Source organism: Lethenteron reissneri, chromosome 32 (genome assembly GCF_015708825.2).
Source record: "Lethenteron reissneri isolate LAM-NWPU_2019-01 chromosome 32, ASM1570882v1, whole genome shotgun sequence".
Lineage (NCBI taxonomy): Eukaryota > Metazoa > Chordata > Hyperoartia > Petromyzontiformes > Petromyzontidae > Lethenteron > Lethenteron reissneri.
In genome coordinates this window covers 7,578,217-7,599,494 of record NC_083810.1, presented here as the reverse complement: position 1 = coordinate 7,599,494, position 21,278 = coordinate 7,578,217, and positions in this window count along the sequence as shown.

The following is a 21,278-nucleotide window of genomic DNA, read 5'->3' as shown; positions in this document are numbered from 1 at the left end:
GTACTTCCACCACCACCACCACCACCGCCACCACCCCATGTATTTGGCAGCCACCACTCCACGGCGCGCGGGTTTTATTTCTTATTTTTTTGTCTGTAGCAGTAAATGCTTCAAAGCGCCTAACGAGAGCTGATCCCCGCGATATCCCACGGCGCGATCAGCGGAGCCGCTCCAACACGCGCGTGGCGCAGCGAAGACGGGCTAAAAAAAAGAGTGCGGGGATTGTGAGCGGCGACCGAGGGAGTCTACCCGGGCTCGCTCCGATGCGCGCGAGTGAACGCACGCACACACACAACGATCTAACCCACCCACCCACCCACTCACCAACCCACCCACCAATCCAACCACCCCCCACCAACCCACCCCCCCACCAACCCACCCATCTGCCCTTCCACCGACCCACCCACCTACCAACCCACCCACCCAACCACCAACCCACCCACCCACCAACCCACCCACCCACCACCCACCCACCCACCCACCCACCAACCCACCCACCAACCCACCCACCCACCAACCCACGCACCAACTCATCCACCCACCCACCCACCCACCAATCTACCCACCCACCCACCAACCCACCCACCCACCCGTATTAAAATAAAGCAAAAAAACATTCTTCAACTATTTATTTTAATTTTACCAGGTAAGATCCACTGACCTATATAGGAGCGACCTGGCCAACGTCTGATGGCTCAACGAAGTTGGTTGCTCACCGTGTGGACACGTATTAGCAGCTGGATGCCCTTAAACGCGTGATGCTCATTCTAAATTTGGAGGGAAAAACCGGAGGGACACCGGAGAAAAATCCACGCGACCACAGGGAGCACACGCAAACTCCACATTTTACACAGGCGTACGGATCTGTGGGTTGAACCCACGACCTCTTGTATACAAGGCGAGGTAGTCAACATCTCGCCACGGTGTCGTCCATAGCCTGGAACAGAATAGTCGAGGCAAGTGCCGTTAGCGACCATCGACAATGACGGGCACACGCGCATACACAAGACAACGATCCCCCGTATATCCTTTAATAGACTATTGGTGCAAATTGCTGTTCGCGAGCACCTATTTAGGACGACACAGCACACGGCGGGTATTGTGGATAGCACCACGCCTGGCCGTCTTTGTCTCCCTAGTAGCGATGTTTACATGATGGCCCAGGGACTAATTTTAGGCCGAGTCGACCTCAGGGAGGCCCAGGACCGGTTCATATATTCGTCACTTTGGTCTTGTGCGGGAAACTACTCGGGTTGCCGGATCCGTAGCGTAGTGGGCTACCCACTTCGCCATCGCCGCTGGCTGGTAGCGCACACACACACACAAGCGCACTGACACACACGCACACACCTACACACGTGCACACTGACACACACATGTGTGCACGCTGACAAAAAGACAAAGATCATTCGTATAGCCTTAAGAGATTGTGGGGGCAAGTGTGTTAGCGAGCACCTATGAAGGCCGGCACGGCACACGAGGTGGTGGGTGGCCAGCACCACGCCCGACCGCCTTTGTCTCCCCAGTGGCGATGTTTTTACACACCGTACCAGGTACTCATTTGAGGCTGAGTCGACCTAGGGAAGGCCCATGACTGTTTCAGATAATGGCCACCGGTGTTGGCCGTGAGCGGGAATCGAACTCGGGTCGCCGGGTTCGTAGCGCAGCGTAGCGCTAACCGCTGCACCACCGCTCCCCACACTGACACAAACACAGAGACACACACGCAGACACACACGCGTGTTCTCAAGCATTGGAGCGTAGAGGCCGCGTTACAATTGGGACGGAGGTTGGTTTTTGTGTGCGCTTTGGAGGTCATTCATGAACGCGCAAAGCTTAATGCAACAGCAACGGCAGTAGCAGCAGCAACAGCAACAATAAACACAAGTTGCCTGTGTTGACACTCAGGGGGTAGGTTGTCATTTTTGCATCGGAGTTTACTGAAGATTCTTGCACGCAGGTCCCTGTGTAGTAATTAGCATTAAGGGCGTTAAGGGGTGGATTAGACAAACAAACACACACAGACAGAAACACAGGGACAAAAGACAAACACGAAGATCTCCCTTATAGCCTTTGACAGACTGTTGGGGAGCGGTGGTGTAGTGGTTAGCGCTACGCTGCGCTACGAGCCCGCCGTGCCGAGTTCGATTCCCGCTCACGGCCAACACCAGTGACGATTATCTGAACCGGTCCTGGGCCTCCTCTAGGTCGACTCAGCCTCAAATGAGTATCTAATCCGATGTGTAAACATTGACACTGGGGAAACAAAGGCGGCCGGGCGTGGGGCTGGCCACTCACCCCCTCGTGTGCCGTTCCGGCCTTCATAGGTGCTCGCTAACAGCACTTGCCCTAACACGCGTTCACGCACACACACGCGTACACACACGTGTACACACACACGCGTACAACAACACACGCACACACACGCATAAACACACACACACACGCGTACACACGCACACACACACGCACACACGCGTACACCCACACACACGCGTACATAGACACACGCACACACACAATTCCCGCCATTCGCCACTGACTGACGGTGACGTCGTCACGGCGCCTGTGCCAGGCCAGGTGCACTTTGAGGCCACGTGAAGCTCGTGCTAGAGACACACACACACGCGCACACACGCACACACGCGCGCGCACGCGCACGCACACGCGCACACGCACGCACACGCGCACACGCGCACACCTCGCTGAGTTTTACTACTAAAGCGCTAACGCATCCCAAAATAAAGGAATTTGAACACACGCAAAAATAATAATAAAAATATCTTCAAGCCCGTAATGCAGCAGCCGTGTATATTGGAATGATCATGTCTGCCTCTGAATGGCAATTACAGCAAATGGATACCATATGAAGGGCATTATTCCCCCGTATAAAGCCTCGACTTTGTAATGCCGTAATGGCCCCGCGTTTTTCAAGAGTGAATGTCGGGTTCCCTTTTCAGTGGCCACGGCTCTCGGTTTGTCTCTCATTAGAGTTGTGGCCAGACCCGTAAACCACATTTTCCCATAAAAGCCACGTTACCCGAGGCAGGCGCGACGCCTGGCGTCTCGGACAAGTTGGTGGGGTGGGTGGGTGGGTGGTGGGGGCACAGAGCGGGGAGGGTTTTTTTTTTGAGGCAGCTACCACAGTTGCACCCAAACAAAGACCACATGGGCGAGGCGAGCGGCAAAGACCTCCGCCCGCTGTGGGAACCGATAGCCCCGTCCGTCGTCCGATCCCAGCCGAGGCTGTGCCGTCAGCTTCTCCAATGCTGCCACGTGGGAGCGCCAAGACCGCGACTGCCAGCCTGAAACCAGGGCCACCAATCGCCACCACCAAGCCCTCAAACCCGTCAACCCCTTGTCGGTGCCCTCATCCTATTACAGATCAATTCAGACCTTACTGGTCACCCCCGTGCCCTTATAAATCTCAACGTTCATCCTGCACAGTCCCATCGCAAGCGAGAAACACAAACAAATAGACAACATTTTGTTGACCTATTGAAACGGCTGTATGCCGTATGGAGCTGAACACTCAATCTCCCTGTACAAGAATACGGCGGGGTAAACCGTTTGGGTTGACAGGTATGAGCCATACTACTACTACCACCAGCATCAACGCTGCTACCGCCTGTGTATGTTGAACTTCTTTCGCACCGTACGTATCCAAAAGTGCTCATTGGGGGTGTGCGGGAAGGACAACAAACGAAACACAAAAAACCGCAGCTCTCAAGATAGCATACACAGCAATCACACCACGATGACCACCAGGCCTCTCCGTCACACCAACTCAGGCTTGAACTACGACCACCCACCATCATCATCATCAGTGCCAGCCTCTTGATCAGCAATTCCCACGACTGCCACCTTCAGTCCTCTCGGTAACACCAGCTCAAGATTACACCACCACCTCGAACATCGCCAGCGTCTAAGCATCTACAAAGACACAGATCCCCCGTATAGCCTTCACTTTGTCGGGGCAAGTGCTGTGAGCGAGCAACTATGATCACCGACACGGCACGACGACGAGATGGGTGGCCAACGACAAGCCCGGTCGCCTTTGTCTTCCCCGTGATGATTTAGACACCCACACCAACTTTATCAACAAAAGCCATGGCAAAGCACCATAAAAGGCAAAAAAAACCGCCCTATAGTCTACTGCGGCTGTTGGGGTGAGTGTTGTTGTAACAAGCAAACCTTGAAGACTGTAATGGTGCACGAGGGGAAGTGTGAGCAACAGCACGGCCGCCCGACCGCCTTTGTTTCCCCACCAATGATATTTGCACACCACACACCAGGGACGGTTCTCGTCTCACTCGCCAGTACGTACGGTGCGATTGGCACGGTTGGCCACGTACGGTGCGAAAGAAGTTCAACGTGTGTACACACACGTCGGTCGTGGCCTGGAATCGAACCCATGTCATCCCACGTGCGTAGCGCTAGCGTGCTCACCGCCCCGCCGCCGTCATCATCACCACCTGGCAGTAACCATTACTCATCATCACTGTCACCAGCCTTGGTCAATCAACTGCTAGACGCAGGCCTGCCCAAGACGCATCGATCCGCCCGAACGACCCCGCCACACGGCGCGCCCCGGCTGCATCCTCCCCACCTCGGCTCGTGGGAGCCTCCCCCGGGGACGCATTCCTGTCGTCGTGGTCGTCGGGAACACGCAGTCAGAGCGCGGGGTTAGCGGGCTGCGGAGAGGGATTTCATTGGGCCCCGAGGAGACTCCTCCCCCTAATCCCACTTCACTCCATCTCCACTAAACGAGGTCCCCTTAGGGATGCTCTCCACCACACCTGGCCCGGACCGGCCCGGTCCCGGCTCGGGGCGGTGCGCGGAAGGAGCGGGCAGCTACTGCCCCGTGGCGTCCTCTAGCGGCCACAGGGAGGACCCTCTCCTGTGGCTCGGCGCAGTTTAATTCACTCATTCTCAGCGGTGGGTGGGGGGGTCACTTTCACTGATGAGACATCATCAGTGTTGAGGGCCGTCACATTTGAAACCATTGGGGGTTTTACAGCACGACGATGATGATGGGGGGTTGGGTTAGGGGTCTTCTCACTTGTGTGTATTGTCAGGGGGGGGGGGGGGGGGCGCACGTCAGGGGCCGCACTAAAGGCCACCAGGGGCCGCCAGGGGCCACAAGGAGCCTTGCAAGCGGCGAGTCGGTGGGGTCCATAGAGCCGCGATCGCCCCGTGCGTCGCACCCGGTTCTCGGGTGTAGCGATGTCTGCACAAAATAAAAAAAACGTACACAATCGAGGTTCATTTATCAAATCGTAATGTCAACTCGTAACGCTGTGCCACTGCTGCAAAGTGTTCGCTCCTCGCTCTCCACGACACCGAGAGAGAGAGAGAGCGAGCGAGGGTACGACTCAGAGGAACGAGGAAGAACCACAGATGGAGCGGGAAAGCGGCACCACATTCACATCTCTAAGTTCCAGGGCCCTCTACGTGTCGAGGAGTTATTGGCCAAGCAGCGAGCGTTTGCGCGTGTAAGGAAACCTAAGCGCCAAGAGAAATCCCACTCATGCGAGAGGACAACACTCGATCCCGTGCAGACGGAACAGATGGGGGTCCACAGTTTGCTGTCCGGCCATCCGGGGTGTGGCTCCTTCTCGACGGCCACGGGAAGGACGTTTCACTCATTCTAGATTTGAATTCTAGATTTGAAGCTTTCGTCACTGCATGGATTCATATTCTTAGGTTTTTTCGGTAAAGTCACCAGGTAGGTAAAACATTAAAATTAATAAAAGTAAAATAAAATAAAAATCACGACGTTTCGGAGGCAACACAAGCTTCCGTCTTCAGGTGGAACCGTATCAAGTAAATGAGAGATTACAAGAGCTACCACTCCGTATATATAATGGTTGGAGAGGGGGGAAGGGCCAAGTGCGGCACATTCGTGCGGTGATCCACCCACTGGATAAACACGCGACAGCCGCGCGCAGCTCGAGATTACAACCGGCAGTGAGCAGCGTGGCCACGTGTGGGTCATTCAACTCCCACCAGCGGTGGACACACAGTACACGTACTGATTTTTTTTTGTGTAAGTGGGCCTTTTAAGACGAATACGATTCGTAATCGGTTTCTATTTTTTTTTTGGGGTTAGGTCGCGTTTATAAAATGTGTGTCGTCGAATGTTTTCCTCCACCCGACACGGCCAACGAATCAAAGTGGTACGACATGAATAAAACGCGGCCAAATGTATTACCGCTTCAGTAACATCACCACCGATGGTGTTGTTGTTGGCGGAGAGGAAACTCGCAATATTTCAGTGGGTCTGCTTCTTCTACCGGATGACTGATGTATAGATGCAGAGAGGCCACTATAATTTGACGTTTCGGGTGGTCTAGCCCAGATAACCGCATCAGGAGCAGCCGAATCGTGTATCGCTGCGATGTCTCCTTTGTATTTGTGGATCGGGCATTGCGTCATGATATGTTCATCTTCTTGGTTCTTTCGGTAAAGTCACGTAGAAGGGAAATAATAAAATAATAAAAGTAAAACATAATAAAATAATTCTCACGACGTTTCGGCCACAACGCAAGCAGCCGTCCTCAGGTGAAGACCAGGTCTGTCGGGGAGACAGTGTGACTTTACCGAAAGAACCAAGAAGATGAATCCCTGCAGTCACGATGTGCTTTCATGATATGTTGTTGTCGTTGTACGGTCTGTTCTGGATGACCACAGTCACGTACTGCAGAGTTTTTAATTTTCCATTTGTGCATCAGGTGTATCCGCATCTGCTGCCATGGTTTGTGCATTTCGATGCGGGTCAAGGCGGACAATGAGCTTCGTTAACGGCGTTTCGCCACTAATTGCATTCCAGCATCATCAGGTTGTCGACAGGAGCTCGGATCTTGCGGTGAGATTCTCTTCTGGATCGTTGCGGATGCGGGGAGAGGTGGGTGGCGGAAGGAAAGGGATGGGGTGAGAACCGTGGAGCTAAGGTGGCCAGTTCATTGTGGAACCAGATTCATAGGGTGGGGGGTAGATGCGGGGAGGGGTGCATTAGGGGGGGGGGGGTGAAACGTGGAGACCGTGGAGGAATAGTGGCCAGTTGCAAAGCCACCGCCAACTCGCCACTCCCGCGTGGGGGGAAAAACATCTAATTCCACCAGGGGGCGCTGCAGGACCACGGCTGCGTGTCTCCGTCGGCTCCAGGAGCAGTCGCTGTCTCACTGAGCATCGATGAAGGCAGGCACGGCACGGGGGGGAGGGGGGGGCAATAGCGAACACCACGCCTAGCCGCCTTTGTCTCACCAGTAGTGATGTTTAAACGCCACACCGGGTACTCTTTCGAGGCTGAGTCGACCTAGGGGAGACCCAGGACCGGTTCAGATAATCGTCACTGGTGTTGGCCGTGAGCGGGAATCGAAATTGGGTCGCCGGGTTCGTAGAGCACTGCGCTAACCATCGCGCCACCGCTCAATCACACACACACACGTATAAAGCACAGACAAATATTAATAATCCACCCATTTGCCAATAAGTGCGGGTGATGTCCTCACGGCGCTTGTGCCAGGCTAGGTGCCCACTGAGGCCGTCACGTGAAGTGAGCCACTGGTTTAGGGACAGAGCCAGGTGTTACAGGTTAACTGACTGAAGGTGACTGTCAGACTCACCACCAGTGCTCCCCACTTCATCACCACACACATTCACCGGTCGAAGCACACACACACACACACTAGTATAAGCAAGCACACACACACACACATCTACACGTCTGTCCATATCACATTCGAGATATTGCGGTCGGATGGGTGGATTTTGTAACCCCGAGCACACGCCAGCAAACATACAACATCCGTAGATCCTTTCAGCATTGTACATACAGCCAGCACACACACACACTCTGTCGTGCAAACAGCCGCCGTGCAAACATCGTGCAAAGGAAGGCAACAGACAGGAGATGCGGATAAATGTCCCGCGGAGACATCATGGCAGGGAAGAGACCCCCCCCCCCCAGCTCCCCCCCCTACACTCACTCTCACCCCTCCACTCACTCTCACCCCTCCACTCACTCTCACCCCTCCACTCACTCTCACCCCTCCACACGTGGTGAGCGTTGGAGGCTGCACTCTATATAACTAAACAATTTCTCTTCTTCTTGGTTCTTTCGGTAAAGTCACGTAGAATGGAAATAATAAAATAATAAAAATAAAACATAATAAAATAATTCTCACGACGTTTCAGCTACAACGCAAGCAGCCGTCCTCAGGTGGAGAGCAGGTCTGTCGAGTAGACAGTCTGAATTCAGACTCTGTCTGAGGACGGCTGCTTGCGTTGTGGCCGAAACGTCGTGAGAATAATTTTATTATGTTTTATTTTTATTATTTTATTATTTCCATTCTATGTGATTTTACCGAAAGAAACAAGAAGATGAATCCCTGCAGTCACGAAAGCTTTAAATCGAAATTAAAAAATTTCTATTTTATTTGACCAGGTATGGCCCGCTGAGCGATATAGCGCCTCTTTAGCCCAACGAAGTGGCTTTTTCAAATTAGAAATTTAGGGCAGTCAAATACTAAAAACGCGTGGTGTTGATTTGAAATGTTGAATGGAAACAATGAACCGGATATAAATCCACGAGACCATGGGGAGAGATACATGTAACTCCAAATATACAGCAGCAGGCGTCAGGGTTGGGATCGAACCCACAACCTCCTCCATACCAGGTGAGGTGGTTAACGTCTCGCCACTATGGCATCCCATTTAACTACATGGGAAGCCAATTAGGAAATGTTTTAATAAAATGTTTTGTAGTAGAACGAGATTTTAAAAAGGCGTATGAATAGTTAGACTAATATTCGCTGCTGAGAAACACACAACGATCACCTGCGTAGCCTTAACATATCGTTGGGGCAAGTGCTGTTAGCGAGCACCTATTAAGGCCCATACGATGCACATGGGGGTGAGTGGCCACCACCATGCCCGACCGCATTTGTATCCCCAGTGGCGATGCTTACACACCGCACCAGGTACTCATTTTATGAGGCTGAGTCGACCTAGGCGAGGCCCAGGAACGGTTCAGATAATCGTCACCGGTGTTTGGTAGCCGTGAGCGGGAATCGAACTGTGGTCCGTCAGGGTTCGTAGCGCAGCAGCGCAAGCGCTAACCGCTGCACCACCGCTCCCCGAAAACAAACGCCAGGGGCGTTCAGTGGCTCACATCTCGCCGAGTGAGACGCGGTCCACGATGACCCTATCACGAACGCGATTAACGCCAACAAAAAAAACACCAAAAAAATATGTAAAAGCTTGTTTACAAACATTATCGGCAGAAGCTAGACGTTAATCGCGTAATTTATAAATCCAATTAACACCCCCGTGAATGTGTACTTAGACGGGATATATATATATGTGTGTGTATGTTGTGTTCGTGTTGTGTTATCCACTCGTAATGAGTGGGGGGGGGGGGGGTACGGCCGTTCGTGGCCTGTAAATATCTCAGTTAGCGGTAACGACAATTGCCGCATTTCGTTTTTCTTTGTTGACTCGCAACGGAAGGTTGGGTTGATGCAGGGGTGGGGGGGCATGCCCCCCCCCCCACCAATCCCCTCCCCCCCATCGCTCCCACCACGCGTACACGGAGCAGATAACGGGGAGGCTGGGAACGCAATCCTGGGAGGGATGTGCAAACAACGTTTGAATTACATTGACACCTCGGGGAGGGGGGGGGGGTGTTGTGTGTGGCGGGCGGGGGGGGGGGGGGCGTTTGTGCGTCACGTCAATATTTGCACAGCGAGGGCTCGACAAATCTGCCGGTAAATGAGTTTGTTTGTGATGGGTGGGATACACCGGCTGTTGCGATGTATGGATGGATAGTCGAGTCGTGGTCGCAGTGAATCAGAAGTCTTAAACCTCGTGGCCTCATCATATATAAGAAAAAAACTTGCTCTCGGTGAGCGCTGGCGAATATCTGGGGGGCCTCCTGTCGAGATGACTGCATGACTTCTAGGCAACGAGGAGACGCTGATCAGCGCTTTCAGAATGTCAGAAATTGTATTTCGCGAATCAAAAACAGAACGCTCAATGAGCCACTCAGCTTTTCTTCCAACCGGGCTTCGTGAATAATACGGAGCCTGGAGGGGCGGCAGGGGGAGGGGGGGTCTTAATGCATCAGGCTGAGGGGTCCAATCTACCGTTGGATGAAGAGACCTTCACTCCGAATGTGTGCGCGGGTTGATGGGTGCGGGGTCAGGGAGCCTTCAGTGAAGAAGTCACCGTCTCTGAGTGGTGAGTGGAAACTATTGGGACCGGTCAGGGAGCATAGGCGTGCGTTGGCGCTCTGTGCAGTACAGCACAGCAATCGACTTTGCTCCGTCGCCCTCTGCTGACTCAATGTAGCGCCGCAGCAGCCCACAAAAAGTAACTCTTTAGCGCATGGGTGATGATAATTAATTACACTGGTCAACACACTTTTTCTGGCATAAGGTATTCCAACGGTTTTAAGGTAATTTTGGGGTGCTGATTCCAATTCTTGCACCCGTTTTTGTCTATCCCATCAGGTTTTTGAGATATCAAATATTGCATTTTCAATAGAAACTGCAGAAGAAAAATATTAAATAAATGTGGATATCTACATAAAATGATATTATAAACACACTATCCTAAAAATACAGCACCATATTTTAACACTAAAGCAGTCACTGACTCGCAACAACTTGCAATCATAAGTGACAGAGTTAATTTCGGGTAAAATCAATGAAAATGGGGTATGTCGATAGCATAAAATGAGATGTGATAGAGCAAATCTGAGATCAGATTTGGAATCAGCACCCTGAAATTAGTCTAAAACAGCTGCAAAAGTCCAGGCCAGAAAAAAATGTTTTTTTTGTTGACCAGTGTTATAGATTGGAAGTTTTCGTGACTGCAAGGATTCATCATCTTTGGTTTTTTCGGTAAAGTCACGTAGGTAAAATGTTTAAATAAATTAAATCACGACGTTTCGGGCGTAACACAAGCGTCCTTCTTCAGGTGAGGACAACTTCGTGAAAGCACACCGCTTTCACACACTTAAGCGTGTGTTGCGCCCGAAACGTCGTGATTTAATTAATTTAAATGTTTTACCTACGTGTCTTTACCGAAAAAAGCAAAGATGCTAATTAACTGTTGCCCATCCAAGCACTAGTCAGGCTGAATCCTGCTTAGGGTCCGATCATTAAGGCTGATAAGGTAAACATGGTTCAGTTTGATTTGTAGATGTTTTTGTGATTAAAATTTTCATTTAAAACTTTCGTGACTTCAGGAATTCATATTCTTTGGTTCTTTCGGTAATGTCACGTAGATAGAAAACATCTAAGAGACTTTACCGAAAGAACCAAAGAATATTATTTTTTGTGATTTATTTACTTTCTCTATACTTTGCACTCCTATCGCGTGTCTGTGCTGTTTGTTGTTGTAACGTTCTGACCCGGCCCCTTAGTGGACATCCGTGAAAAAGACCTTCATAGCTCATCGGATTCCTCCTCCAGTCTAAATAATTGTTCTGATTCTGATATTGTTTTTTTGTCGATTTATAATCTGGCGCATTGCGCGTGGGGTGGGGGGGGGACGCAGGGTCGACGCTCTCCGAAGGAGGAGGTGGACACTTGGCCAGCACAGCAGGAATATACAGGAGGTGTACTGGATGTGGTGTGCCGCGCACCACGTAGCAGATGGTCGAGAAGATGTCCTCAGCAAAGAGGGGCAACGGGTAATGAGACGAAACCTCAACAATAACGACGAGAACACAACAAATAGGTGGGAATCTGCCAATGTGGCGAACGAGTTTCCTGTGCAGGAGGAGGTCACGAGAGAGCGAGATGAGAGCGAGAGAGAGAGCGAGATAAGAGAGAGAGAGTGGGAGATGAGAGAGAAAGAGAGTGGGAGATGAGAGAGAGAGAGTGGGAGATGAGAGAGAAAGAGAGTGGGAGATGAGAGAGAGAGAGTGGGAGATGAGAGACGGAGAGAGGAGAGAGAAACACGGAGAGATGATCGCGAGCTGGCAAGCGTAGGCCACTAGGTGTCCGTCGAGATTCACGGATGTTGCACAAACGGGAGTGGAAATTGCCGTCTCTCGCCAAGTGCGCGAGCCAAGGCCGCTTGCCGCTGATGCTGTTGGCCGCGGAATTTCAACACCGGAGCCAAGCCAACGGCGAATCAAACAGCACCGCGGCGAATCAAGGCTGCTTCACGGCCAGCGTTCGTGTGTGTTTGTTGTCTCAGCCTCTAGATTAGTACCGAGCGCGGTGCGTAAACATCGCCAATGGGGAGACAAAGGCGGTCGGGCGTAGTGATGGCCACCCAACGCTCGTGTGTGTCGTGTCGACCTTCATAGGTGCTCGCTAACAGCAATTGCCCCCAAGAGTCTGTTAAGGCTATGAGGGGGGTTGATCTTGATTTGAAGCTTTTATTCATACTCATTGGTTCTTTCGGTAAAGTCACGTAGGTAGAAAAATATTTTTTTAAAATAATAAATCACGACGTTTCGATCGCAACACAAGCAGTCGTCCTCAGGCGGAAAAAAATAATCCAGCAGTGGAACTGCTGGACTAGCGAGAGAGCTGTTACAAAGCCACATAAATAACCTCTTGTTGTAACAGCTCTCTCGCTGGTTCAGCAGTTCCACTGCTGGATATTTTTTTCCGCCTGAGGACGACCGCTTGTGTTGCGATCGAAACGTCGTGATCTATTATTTGTTTAATTTAATTTAATTTTTCTACCTACGTGACTTTTACCGAAGAACCAATGAGGGGGATCTTTGTCTCTGTTCTGTGTGCACTGCCCTACGAACCCGGCCCCCCGCGTTCGATCCCCGCTCACGGACAAACATCAACGCTGGGAAGACAAAGGCGACCAGGCTTGGGTTGACCACACACCACCCCCTTGTTACCGTATCGACCTTACGCGACGCTTGCTAACAACAATTGCACCCCCCTCCTCCTTCCCCTCCCGACAGTCGGTTTGAAGGCTGTATTGGGGAATCTATGTGTGTATGTTTGTCTTTGTTACTCGTGTACACGCACGTGCCGTGGTGTGTTGGTGTGAGTGTTGGCACATCGGGGAGCACAGGTGGTGCATCTCCCCAGACGTCATCTCAGTCAGTTAATCCATAGCGCCAGGACGTGTCCCGTGACCTCCCTGCCAGCGAGACTTCCATAATTCACGTGGCCTCACAAAGTGCGGCGAGCTTGGCGCGTGCGCCGTCCCAGTAAACTTGCAACGTTGAGTCAGCGTTGCGCCAACATCGGGACAACGTTGAGCTAACGTTGCCATGTTTACTGCGTCGAATAGTCACGCCGTGTCGTGCATACGGGCGTTTGTTTGACTCGTGCGTGCGTTCGTTCGCGCAGTGCGCTGTGAAACCGAACACCTGGGTACCGATTCTCGCCCATGGATTACACCGGTGTCAAGCTGTGCACATGTGCGTGTACGTGAGTGCGTTCGTGTCACCATGCGCATGTGCGTGCGTGTGTTTACATATATATAGATGCGTGCGCGTGCATGTGCAGCGAGTTTCAGTCACTGCGCCTTGAACGCATATAATATCAAAGTCGTGCGCCTGTGTGTGTGTTTCACGTGTAGAGCCACCCACCCCCCCCCCCCCCCCCCCTTGTGTGCCGTGCCGGCCTCAATAGGTGCTCGCTAACAGCACTTGCCCCAACAGTCTGTTAAGACTATACTGTTTTTTTTGTCTTTGTTGTGTTTTTTTGTGTGCACTGCGCTACGAACCCTGCCATTCCCGCTCGTGACCAACATCGCTGACCAATCTCTGAACCTGTGTGTCCCCAAGCTCGACTTACCTCTAAATGAGTACCTGGTGCGGTGTGTTAAGGTTATACGGGGGGCCACAGTGTAAATACACGCGAGTTCACGTGCCACGTGGTAGCCGTGTGAATGCGAGCGGAACGCCGTGTCACCAATATCTGTACCACCGCGTGCCACTCTGTGTGTCACATCGTCTGTTGAGTCTATAGGGGAGAGGTGGGGGGGTGTTTTTGTATGTTTGTGTGTGGGTGAGTGTATTAGCCTGCGTCCGTATCCGTGTCACCGTGTGTGTCTCAGGATGCGTGCTCTTCAAGTTGGCACAGTAGGGGGCACAGGTGGTGCATCAGCCAGTCATCTCGGTCATCTCGGTCAGTCGACCCGTGGCACCTGCTGGGTCTGCCCCGTGACCTCTTGCCAGCGGGCGTTCGACACTTCACGTGGCCTCAAGGTGCACATGGCCTGGCACAAGCGTCGTGGTGACGTCACCGCCACTTAGTGGCGAATCGCGGTTGTTGTTGTTGTGCTCTTCAAACGCGGACAGCGGTAGCGTAGCGGTCAGCATCATATGCTACGGACCTGTCCTCCCGCTCACTGACACCAACACGAGCTACTATTGAACCAGTCCTGGGCCTCTCCTCGGTCGACTCAGCCTCATATGAGTGTTGCACCGGGTGCGATGTTTAAATGTCGGCACTTGGGAGACAAAGTCGGCCGGGCGTGGCGTTGGCCACCACACCCCCTCGTGCGCTGTCACGGCCTTCATAGGTGCTACTCGCTGACCAGCACTTGCCCCAACAGCCTGTTGAGGCTATGCCGGCGGTGGAGGGGTTCTTTGTCTGAGTTTTGGCCGTGTGCAAGGCTGCTCCACGCCTCGGTGCCCCTGCCGAGCGCGTTTAAGTGCTCACTTGTTGTCCATCTGTGCGGCGCCCTGCTTGCATTCAGGTGCCCCGACCATTAAACATTCATGCTGTGTTTTCTCTAATGCCCTCTCTCTCTCTCTTACGTCGGTGCTGCCGTGATTGGAGGATCGATAAAATGAGAGGGCTCGGTTCTAACAAAACATAGGGTGCTGAGAATGCAACCTGAGGTGGTGGGGGGTGGGGGGGCGACGACGACGAGGACGACGACTTTTACTCGACACCGTGAGGGAGAGAGAATAACGCTCGCGTCAAAGACGCGTGACGCCCATCGGTGATGGGCGAGCAAGGCGGAGCGGGACTGCTCCGAGACCACTTACTTGGCATGCAATATTCATTGAGAGGCTTAGAGAGCCTCGGAGAGTGACCTGCCGCCCGGTCAATAACGTCCAACGCTTCACCCAAACGAAAATAGATCTTCCTCCACTCATACCATAGCCCCCAACCCCTTCCCCCCCCTAAAAAAAAACAAGGATGGCGGGTTAAGTGTTGTGAGTTTGCGAGCACCTGTTAAGGACCCAACGACGCCACGGGTTGAACGGTGTGGCCAGACATTCGCCAGGCCTACTGCGTTCTCCCAAGGTGCTTCCGTTGGTAATTCACTATGATGATGATCATAATAATTGAAACGACAGTTCAGAAGTGTATTTGCCAATCCACTGCTGGATGTTGATAAAGTCGCTCCGCTCCACCCCACGCAGTGTCCATCACGCTACAGCGGCTGGTCATGTAAGGTGCTGAGTCGACCCATAGGACACCCACTTGTTATATAATTATTATTATTATCGTGCACAGCCGGGAATCGAACCCAAACGGCAATGATCGTAGAGTAGTGCGTGATCAATGACATCACTTCCTTCCCACAAATACAAATATCCCCCGTATAGACTCAACACACTGTTGGGGCAAGTGCTGTGAGCGAGTAGGAGCACTTACGGAGGGCAACACGGCACGCGCGGGGGGTGGGTGGCCGCTACCACGCCCGTCCACCTTTTTCTCCCTCGTGCCGATGAATACACATCGCACGTGCTCGACATTTGAGGCCGGGTGGACCTCAGGGGATGGTACAGCACCGGTTCAAATAATCGTCAACGGCGTCGACCGTGAACAGGACTCGAACTTGGGTGGCCTGGTTCGTAACCGCGGTGTGCCAACTCACGCACTCACTCACTCACTCTTCACTCACTCATTCACTCACAAACTCACACACTCACACACTCACATACTCACTCATTCACTCACACACTCACTCACTCACTCCTCACACACTCACTCACACACTCACTCCTCACACACTCACTCACTCACACACACACTCACTCACTCACACACTCACTCACACACACACTCACACACTCACTCTTCACTCACTCACTCACACACTCACACACTCACTCCTCACTCACTCACTCACTCTTCACTCACTCACTCACAAACTCACACAAAGATCCCCCGTATCACTCACTCACACACTCACACACTCACTCCTCACTCACTCACTCACAAACTCACACACTCACACACTCACATACTCACTCATTCACTCACACACTCACTCACTCACTCCTCACACACTCACTCACACACTCACTCCTCACACACTCACCACTCACACACCACTCACTCACACACTCACTCACACACACACTCACACACTCACTCTTCACTCACTCACTCACACACTCACATACTCACTCCTCACTCACTCACTCTTCACTCACTCACTCACAAACTCACACAAAGATCCCCCGTATCACTCACTCACACACTCACACACTCACTCCTCACTCACTCACTCACAAACTCACACACTCACACACTCACATACTCACTCATTCACACTCACACACTCACTCACTCACTCCTCACACACTCACTCAACACTCACTCCTCACACACTCACTCACACACCACTCACTCACTCCTCACACACTCACTCACACACACACTCACTCACACACTCACTCACACACACACTCACACACTCACTCTTCACTCACTCACTCACATGCTCACTCACCCACCCACTCACTCCACTCACTCACTCATACACTCACTCACACACTCACTCACCCACGCACGCGCGGCGATAATGCCCAGGTTTAATAAAGCGAAGGCGGGTTGTAAGCTGACCTCGTAAAACAGAACTAATTCCATGAGCTTGGGAGATGGAGCCAGATTTGTGTTGCAGATTGTGGGGTAAGGAGGGTGGAGGTGGGTGCATGTATGGAAGGGGGGGGTGGGGGGTTCGGCCTTGCACGAACAAGTGGAACGGGGCTAGGCGGGCGTGCGTCAGTGAAGGAAGCGACGATTCGGAGGGACGCGAAAGTCGGTGACCCACGTGGACGAGAAAGGAACCGAACTGACCGATGAACCATACGCCAAGGGCAGCCCCCTGGAGCTTTGCTCAACCGGTGCGGAGTGTTGCTTGTGTTGAACCAATGCTGCTGACATAATGCACTCGCGGTACTCCTTATGATTGACGGGAAGTGTAAACAAAAGCTAAATATGCGAATATATATATTTCAGTGGCATTTACTTCGTCACGTATTCTCCACAGCGAGGCGAATTGTGTTATTTGTTGCGACAGTAATTATGATGAAATGTGAGTTGGAAACCCGGCAAACTCGCAGAGCCGCTTTTACGTGAAATCAGCAGCGAACCACGGACAGCGCCCCCGGTTCAATCTCCCCCATTGCCTCCCTCATAACTCATAACACGGCGGCTGGATTAGGGTTAAGAGATTAAGAGGTGAGGGCACTATCTATATTCTCTTATATAAAGCTGGCGAGTATGTATATACACACACACACGCCTCACTCTTGCCCTATGACATACACACACATATCCACAGATTTGTTTGTACCGGATTGCATTTATATGCTGTATACATTGTTATTATTGCGCGTGTTTACCCAGGAAAGCCTCAATGAAGAAGAAGGCCCATTTCCCGAAACGCCGGGAGACAAAGGCGGCCGGGCGGGTTGCTGGCAACCTACCTTCTCGTCCACCGTGCGCGCCTTCATAGGTGTTACTGGCTAATAACACTTACCCCCGAGCAGTCTGTTAAGGCTACACGGGGCACCTTTGTCTTTGTGAGGAGTCAACGATGTAATTGTTCGCATATTGCGCTACTATCCTACGGCATGGGTTCGATTCCTGGCTATGTAGGATGACCAAAATACAACACGTGCCTACCCAGACAGGCCTTCGGGGTCGACTCAACGCCACACACGGTGTTGATAATGACGAACATGTTTAGATGTTTCGATTTAAAGCTTTCGTGACTGCAGGGATTCATCTTCTTGGTTCTTTCGGTAAAGTCACGTAGAAGGGAAGTAATAAAATAATAAAAATAAAACATAATAAAATAATTCTCACGACGTTTCGGCCACAACGCAAGACGCTGTCTCCCTGACAGACCTGGTTTTCACCTGAGGACGGCTGCTTGCGTTGTGGCCGAAACGTCGTGAGAATTATTTTATTAAGTTTTATTTTTATTATTTTATTACTTCCCTTCTACGTGACTTTACCGAAAGAACCAAGAAGGTGTTTAGATGTGTTTTTGGTTTTGGTGTTGTTGGTGTTGTTGTTGTTGGTGTTGTTGTTGGTGTTGTGGTTGGTGTTGTTGGTGTTGTTGTTGTTGGTGTTGTTGTTGATGTTGTTGGTGTTGTTGTTGTTGTTGTTGGTGTTGTTGTTGGTGTTGTTGGTGTTGTTGTTGTTGGTGTTGTTGTTGGTGTTGTTGGTGTTGCTGTTGGTGTTGATGGTGGTGTTGTTGGTGTTGTTGTTGGTGTTGATGGTGGTGTTGTTGGTGTTGTTGGTGTTGCGGTTGTTGTTGGTGTTGTTGGTGTTGTTGTTGCTGTTAGTGTTGGTGTTGTTGTTGGTGTTGTTATTGGTGTTGTTATTGGTGTTGTTGGTGTTGTTGTTGGTGTTGTTGTTGTTGTTGTTATTGGTGTTGTTGGTTTGCTCGTTGTGCCTGTACATCACTACCTACGCAGAAGCAGCATCGCCAAGTAATTAGTCTATCGTCATTTTATTTGCTTGGGAGTTCAAAGGCAGCAGCATTGTTTCAAGTGTCGCAATCTACACTGCACCACGTGGGGTGCCGTGGCAGGCGGCCATATAACCAGGGTGACGGAAGAAGTTTCCAGGTCACTGCTGTCGGGCTTATATTGGAAATTGCATGTCCGGTTGGCTGGCCCAGTAGGCGGCTGGTTAAATACATTGCTGTTTCGTTATACGCCTGGTTGGATGGTTATATGACTGACTGGGCACCTGAATAGCTGGCCCAATGTCTGGCTGGCTCGTTCGCTGCCTGGTGGGATGTTTGGCTCTGTGTCTGACTGGCTGGTTGTATGACAAAGGCGGCCGGGAGGGGTGCTGGCCAAGCGCCCCCTCACGTGCCGTGCCAGGCCTTCATAGGTGCTCGCTAACAGTACTTGCCCAAACGGTCCGTTGAGGGCTACGCAGGGGATCTTTGACTTTTATTCTTGGTTCTTTCGGTAAAGTCACGTAGAATGGAAATAATAAAGTAATAAAAATAAAACATAATAAAATACTTCTTATTATTTTATCATGTTTTATTTTCATTATTTTATAATAATTTTTATTATTTTATTATGTTATTTTTTAATAATTTTTTTATTTTCATTCTATGTGACTTTACCGAAACAACCAAGAAGATGAATCCCTGCAGACACGAAAGCTTTAAATCGGAATCTTGGACTTTGTTGTGATTATATGGCAGGTTGGATATCTGTCGAGCTGGCTGTCTGGTTACATGTGTGGATATCTGGCCATACACGTGTCTGGCTATGGGGACGGCTGTCTGTCTGTCTGTCTGATCATATCGCCGGGTACCTATCTGGCAAACAGCGGCCCGGTTACGTGTCTGACTGTCTGGCGATCTGGATGTCTGTCTGGATGTCTGTCTGGCTGGCTGGCTGTCTTGTGCGTTTCGGTGGTTTTGCTTGGCCGCTTAGAATGTCTGGCTGAATGTTTGAGCGAGTGTCTGGTGGCTATCCGCTTGCATGCCTGGCCGCGTGTAGGTTGCCGGCTGTCTGTGCGGTTGGTTTTTATCCCGAGCCGCGGTGACCGGCTGCGCGTGAGATATTGGTGTCGCGTGGACGAGTCGCGGTGATGTCAGTAAATGCAATAACGCCCGATATAATCAGCCTGGGCCCCGCTAAGCCCCCCAACTCTATTCGTTCTTACAGCGGCAAAGCCCAGGGTTTATTTCATCACTTTATTTTTTTGGGGGGGTGGAGGGGGAGGGGGAGGGGTGGGAGGGGGAAGGCAGGGGGGGGGGGGCACTGAAATCAGAGACTGGAGAGAGGTGGGGGAGGTTGTAAGCAAATCTGGATTTGGATAAAATTATAAATAAGTTCCTTCTCATTTCTGTTCAGCCCCCCACCCCCACCCCATTTCTCCCCGAACTCAATGGCGGATACGGAAAAAGAGTTTAATGTTAAAGATAATCCACCAATCAGAAAGCGACCGGCACACGGAGGTCAACTGTAATGAAAAGGGGCTGAAGGGAAAGTCGCGGTGTGACCTGCGGAGATAACCCCTCTCCACCTCCCCCCAACCCCCCCCCCTCACCTCTCATTCACTCATTCAGTTTCATCCCCTCTCTTCCAAACCAAGCAGCCGTCTGTCTCCGCCCCCACCCACAGCCTCCCCCCCCCCAAGCCCCCCCCCCCCAAGCCCCCCAAACACGCAGCACAGACAACCTCCTCCGCTCAACTACACCCTCGCAGCCCCCCCCCCCCCCACTGCGCCATCTCCGATCATTTCTGTCACCACTCCCCACCTTCCCCCCCACCACTTCTATCATCTCTCCCCCCAATCATCCCCCCCCCCCCGCACAGACACAGCGCCGGCTTACAGCCCAGCCAACCCAGCCGTGTAACTCCACTCACGTCCAGCGACCACCCCCTCCCCTTACTCACCCCCCCTTCCCCCAACCAATCCTTGTCCACCACTGCTCCCACCTCCACCACCACAACCAACAACACACAGAGAGCGCGGCCACCACCACCAGCCAGAATTTCAACTCCACTCAGCGCTGCTGCCAGCAAACTGGATTACTTTTCATTCCGCTGTAATCCTCGGCTCACATTAACCTCAAGGAATTTCAGAGTCTCATTTCAGCGAGCAGAATTTCTCTCTCTCTCTCTTCCATTATATATATATTTTATCGCTGTTTGGCTTGATAACAGACTAAGCTGGCGTAGGTTTTTTTTTTGGACAATATTTATTATCGGTCTCGGTATAATAGCACAATCCAGAAATATTTATTTGACAAAGACACGCGGTGAAGGTTATGGTTGCAGATTTATCTATTTATTTCTTCACTCACGGCGTCGTTTGTAAATGCCCCTAGGAGATGGAACCACGTGGCGAGATGTTAACTACCTCGCCTGGTATACTGGAGGTCGTGGTCTCGATTCCGACTGTGTATTTGTAGTTTGCGTGTTCTCCCCGTGGTCACGTGGATTTGCCTCGCTTCTGAAAAGAGCGAAATAGGTCAGTGGGCCGTACCTGATACAATAAAAATACTAAAATAGTAGTTTTATGCTACAGGACTCCAATGAGCTGAAACGT